The sequence below is a fragment of the Rhinopithecus roxellana genome, chromosome 5, assembly GCF_007565055.1.
Source record: "Rhinopithecus roxellana isolate Shanxi Qingling chromosome 5, ASM756505v1, whole genome shotgun sequence".
In the NCBI taxonomy this organism is placed as follows: Eukaryota; Metazoa; Chordata; class Mammalia; order Primates; family Cercopithecidae; genus Rhinopithecus; species Rhinopithecus roxellana.
The window spans coordinates 124896481-124902547 of record NC_044553.1 but is presented as its reverse complement, the minus strand read 5'-3'; the positions used below and the strand labels follow the sequence as shown (position 1 = coordinate 124902547).

The following is a 6067-nucleotide window of genomic DNA, read 5'->3' as shown; positions in this document are numbered from 1 at the left end:
AAATGTTGAAGTCAGATATGCTTTTTCAAACTGGACACACACTCACACAGTTTAGAATTTCAGCTATGGCTTCCTCTCAAATTATCAGCCCATTTCTGCCAGGGAGCAGTTTTTCCAGACAAGACCCTGGACAGAGGCTGGTGAGGCCCCCTTCTCATAAGAATCACTAGATCATGACTGACCCCTAGACGTAGCTTCTCTGCTTAACTGTCAGCCCGTGGGCTGGGATGTGACCCAGCAGAAGCTTCCGCCCATCCTGGGCCCCCCTGTCATCTGTGGGGAAAGGCCTGTTCCTTGTCTTCTGAGCCCAGCCGGCCTCACAGGCATTCCGCAGAGTGGAAAGTGGAAGCATGTGCTGTGCTTGGCTGGGCTCTCCTGCACCCCTTTTTGGGGTGAGGCGGAGTGCATTCCAGCCCCAGCATCCCTGCGGTTTATTCCCACCCCTCATCCCCACCCCCATACACACTCACAAGTACAAACACAGGCACAGTCACGGGCACACACCGCCCTGGACAGCACCATTTCCAGCCTCAGCAGGGCAGTCTCCTTACAGGGAAGTTAATGAGGCACTAAAAAAGGCTCAGGGGACGGGGAGAACCTCTGTTGAGAAGAGGCTTCTAGACCTATTTCTGCCTCTGACTTGCTGGGGGTCCCTGAGAAAGTTGCTTCCTCTCTGGTCTCAGTTTCCTCAGCTGAGAAATGGGGGGTTGGGCCAAATGGTCTAAGGTTCTGGGAACCTCTCAGTCAGAGCCCGTAGCTGGTGGTCAAGATGAGGGAGAGGCCCTCGGGGTCAGCTGAATGCCTGAGAGGCAGGACAGTCTTGAAGGTGAACAACCTGAGCACATCAGGTGGGCTCAGAGCTGGCGCATGAGCCCCACAGCCTGCAGAGCAGCCCTGGACTTGGGAACCTACTCAAACCAGCCCGGTGGAGTTGCAGAGATGTGGGGTCCAGCCTCTCCTACCATTGGAGGGCTGGGGGCTGGGAGCTGCAGATTCTGTCCCTACAGCTTCCTTAGACACACCAGATGGGCTGGGGCAAGACACACCCCTCTCTATGAAATGAGCAGTCAGTCCAAATAGATGCACTAATGAAGGGCTGTGGGATGGACCCAGCTGTATCCTGGGACTACAGACAGGCTTCCAGGGTACTCAAGCAGCTGGCCTCTGGGGTAGCAGCCCCAGGTATGAAAGGCAGGACTCAGAACCTAGGCCAAGCCTCCATAGGAATGGAGAGTCCGGGCACTCTGCAGGAGGGGCAGCAGTCAGGAGGTACGCTAGCAACATGTTTCACAAGGTGCCCAATATTGCATCTGCTCAGATGGGCAGCGAGTTGGAAAGTGGACGCCCTGGGCAGGGTGGCGGCTGCTCCTCACAACCAGGAGTCCAGCCCAGCACCACCTGAGTCCACCTCTGTCCTGCTCAATTGGGTCATCCATGTTCTGGGCCCTTTGGGACCACCCACAGGGGGAGGGCTTTGGGGCGACCAGGTGAGCTGGCCCTTGTGGGAGGATATAACCAACTCCTGAGCCTGGCGAGTCAGGCAGCCCCTCGCCAGCATCCCCAACCCCACCTCTCCAGCCCCCTCATTCCCTGATCCTCCCATCCACTCCCCTGCCCCAGCAGTTTCCTCTGCTCACTCTCATCTCTTTTCCTGCTCCCAGGCTCGCCTGGTCACATGTCCTTCACTGTCCTCTGAGTCTCCCTCTTTCCAAGCCGCCTCCGCTCTACTTGACACATTCGCTGTTAAGACACCACAGTACACAAGCTCAAGTCCCTGCACCTCACTTTTACTCCCAGACATGGGAGGGAGATGACATGGAGACCCAAACGCCACTTGGCAAGAGATCTGGGGTATGCAGAGGGGCAGATCGGAGGCTGTGGAAGCTCCAGGGGCTCCCTGGAGGAGGCTGCATTTCAGCTGGCTATTGAATGTGGCTCTGAGCTGAGATCTCTACTTGAAGCTCCAGACCAGGAGCCAGCTGCCAGCAGGACCCTCCATTTGGTGCCTCAGAGAAACCTTACACTCTGTGGGTCTAACTCTGAACCCAGAAAAGCTCCCCATCTCAGTCCTGTCTCTTCTTAGGCAAAGCACCACCTCAGACCCAGTTGTGCACCAAACCCACATTTGAGTCAGGGGCTCCTGCCCCGCACTATGAGCACTCGGGATGAGCCAGTGCCGAGGGGGCAAGAGCTCTGAATGCCAAACCATGAGTTTCAACTCCACCTCCAGCTCTGAGAGCTGTGGGCAGGGAAGGGCCCTAGTCCAGTGTGCTGTAGAAAGACCAGTCTGCCACTGTGTGGCACATGGATGGCAGGGGCAGAGTGCGGGTGGAGAGAACAGAAGGTGGGCATAGTGGGGGAGGCAGGGTCATGGGTGTAGCCGTGGAGATGGGAGGACAGACAGGACTTGGTGGCCACTTGGATGAACCAAGGCAGGAGTCTGGAAGAGACACCCAGTTTGGCATCAGATGTGTAGAGGGTGGGATGCTGTTCATTGATCGAGGGAGGAGGAGGAGGAGGAGGAAGAGGTGTGGCATGGGAGGAGGTAGCTGAGCTCTGTCATGAATGTCATTTGAAGTCCCCAGGGATATCCAGGCCTGCCAGCGCCTTCACTGCTTCAACCGGCCCTCAGGGTGCCTGTGCTCCCTGGCCCTCTTGGCCCGTGCTTTGTAGCAGCTGCAGTGGGGGACAGCTGCTCAAGGGCCCAGCATGTCTGTGTGTTTAGCCAGGGGACTGCCATGTGGTCTATGCCCAACAGAAGCTGATGGACGACCCTCTGAACAAAACCCGTTACAACAACCTGATCCGCCCAGCCACCAGCTCTTCACAGCTCATCTCCATCGAGACGGAGCTCTCCCTGGTCCAGTGCATCAGTTGGTAGGTGCAGAGGACACCTGTGGCTCAGGCTCAGGTGAAGAGGCAGCTCATGCCCAAGCCCCAGGCAATCAGTGTCCAGAGGAATGAAATGACTAGAGTTGACTTAGATTCACCAATGCATAGCGTGGAGGCTGGAGGAGGGTCCATCAGGTTTATAGGTGTCCAATATTTAATGAGGTCATGGTTTTGTTAATAAAAAAGAAGTGAGGGTGGGAGCGGTATCACCACTGTCTAGGCAGTCAATGGGCCTGCATAGACTCTGCTCCGCTGAGTCTCCAGCATGACCATAAGCTTCTCCACCTCATCCTCCCAGCCCCGCCCTACTCTCTCCCCCAGCTTGCTCAGCAGGTGACCTTACAGGCTCCCTACTTGTTGGGGGAAATAAGAACCCGACTGGGGGAACGGACGGGTACAGAGGCCCAGATGTAGGGGCAGGACCCCAGGCAGTGCAGTCCCTACTGAGCCAGGAGGGTGAGGGTCTGGAGAGTGGGCATGGCTGCTGCAGGCATGGAAAGGAGGCGCAGATGGCGGCACTCCCAGGGACCACCGTCAGGGTCTCCATATGTGGATGTGTGCAGAGGTGGGTGCTGAGGGAGGAGGTGCAGGGAATTTCTCATCTCTCTACTGCCTCTGAGTTGGAGATGTCAGAGGGAGCCATGGCCCACTGTAAACTAACACAATGTCCCCACCCACAGGGTTAGAACCCCTCCCCTGGAGGCAGCTCTGAGGGGAGCAGTCACATATGGAGAATGCAGGGCGCTGTGTCCAGCCAGGGGAAGGAGGTCACCAAGGGGGTTGACCCTCCTCTGGTCAGGTGGCTGCCTTCTGACACACCAGCCTCTCTCTCTAGCACAGTGGCCCCCACACACCCAGCCTGTCAAACCTACAGCCCTCAAGAAGGCTTTGGCCAAGTTAATGAACGGCTCCCTCTCCCAGGAGGAAGCACAGCTGAAGGATGAGGAGGGCAGTAGAGTTGTGTATGCTCCGCCCCCTCTCTCCACAGTGGGACCTGAAAGAAGGGGGCTTTCAGCCAGGCTCTGCCAGGCTGGGGTCTGAGTGTCACTGTCCAGCTATTGGCTTCTTGCTTAACAGGTGAGCCCAGCTGCTCCGGTGTACCTGCCACCCTAGTGAGGGTGAACCAGCAGGCAAGTGACATTTCTGAAAGCTTGGGGATACAGTAAATACTAGGCTGTGGGCTGCTGGGCCAGGAAGGGGTGTTTTTTTTCAGGGTTTGTTTATCTACTGACTTGATGAGGGAGGGTTATAGGTACTACCAGTTTAAAGATGGAAATTTTGAGAGAGCAGACAGGGACTTAGTGCTGGGTAAGGCAAGCAGCTTTGTCAAAGCAGCTCCTCTGGGGAGGCCAGAATCCTGTATCAATGTCCTCAGCACGTTCATCAGCTGCTGGGGGAGTGCCGGACAGGGTTAAAGCACAGGAGAACTTTCTGGATGATAGGAATGTTCTATATCTGCAAAGGAGGTGGGTCACATGGGTAATGCATTTGTTAAAACTCATCAAAATGTAAAGCAGATCTGTGCATTTCACTGAATGTGAATTATACCTCAAATTTAAAACATTTTTTAAAAGACAGATGGGCTGACGCAGTGGCTCACGCCTGTAATCCCACAACTTTGGGAGGCCGAGGAGGGTAGACCACCTGAGTCAGGAGCTCGAGACCAGCCTGGAAAACATGGTTAAATCCTGTCTCTATTAAAAATACAAACATTAGCCAGGCATGGGGGCACAGGCCTGTAGTCCCAGCTACTCAGGAGGCTGAGGCAGGAGAATTGCTTGAACCCAGGAGGCAGAGGTTACAGTGAGCAGAGATCACGCCACTGCATTAGAGCCTGGGCAACACCGGGACTCCATCTCAAAAGAAAAAAAAAAAAAAAGACATGAAGGTTTTCACTGAGGCTTGTTATAGATTAGCCTCCCACAACAAGCAGTTAAAAAACCTGGACAAAAATGTGTCCCCCACCAAGAAAAACTGTTTGAAGGTAATTGGAGACCTTCAATTACCTTCAAGCCAGGACTTGAGTGACCAGGCCTAGGAGGTGACCCTGACAGTCTGTAGTGCTTTCCCCACATTTGGTGATTGGTAAACAATAGAGGGCTAAGAGGCTAAGAAACTGAGTATGAAGTGGTAGTTAAGAGGCTGGAAAGCCTAGTTGAATGTTTGGCACTCACAGGGCTGAAATGACCTAATGAGAATTTGGGTCCCAGTAAGGAGATGGGACCTTGGTGGGGACCCTGGAAGGGTCACCCCTAGGAGTCCAAATGAATAAAAAATAGACCAGCCCTCACAAAAACTAAAGCCTGCTTTCAACCAGCTTAGTCCCAAACTAGATGAAGGTGATCTGCGCTTACTCCAATTGTGTGCCATGAAGTCAAAGTCAGTACTCTCTGGAGGCAGATAAAAGTTTACTAGGAATGCCGTAAGAAAAGACAAGACTCAATGAGAAAGAACAAGAAAAAAACCAATAGAAACACACATGTAAGGAAGATAAGGAAGAAACCTTTTTTTTTTTTTTTTTGGAGAAGGAGTCTCGCTCTGTCACCCAGGCTTGAGTGCAGTGGCACGATCCCAGCTCACTGCACCCTCTGCCTCCCGGGTTCGAGCGATTCTCCTGCCTCAGCCTCCCAAGTAGCTGGGATTACAGGCATGCGCCACCATGCCCGGCTAATTTTTGTATTGGCCAGGCTGGTCTGGAACTCCTGACCTCAGGTGATCCTTTCATCTCGGCCTCCCAAATTGCTGGGATTACAGGAGTGAGCCACCGCGCCTGGCCAGTATTTTGCCACAATTTAAAATAAATAAATTTTATTTTTATTTTTTTTTTCAGGGTTGTGTTCTGACTATATTCTAAACAGTCACATGGCGGCTGACTCTTCTCCAGGTCGCAGGCTTTTAGATGTTTATTATTTTTGTCTTCTTGTCATGTGCACGGTGGTAGAAGAATGGCAGGCAAGATCTTTGGAGGGAGAAAGGCAGGGCACTGAGCACCGTGCGAGCCCTCCCCTGCTCCTTTCTGCCCACCTCACCCAAGGGCTCTACTCACCACCCTGCTTGTTGGCAGCCCCGTGCTCCTGAGGGACTGGGGTCCCTGGTGGCAGACTCATCGGCACGGTTCTGGGCAGCTGCTTGCAATCTGCCACGTCCCTGGTTACGGTCACAGCGGAAACACCAG

General features: G+C 54.0%; 1 pseudogene; it reads left to right on the top strand.

Moving 5' to 3' along the window:
• Positions 1–769: 769 nt before the first annotated feature.
• Positions 770–1929, top strand: LOC115897592 (annotated as a pseudogene).
• The last annotated feature ends 4138 nt before the right edge of the window (positions 1930–6067 follow it).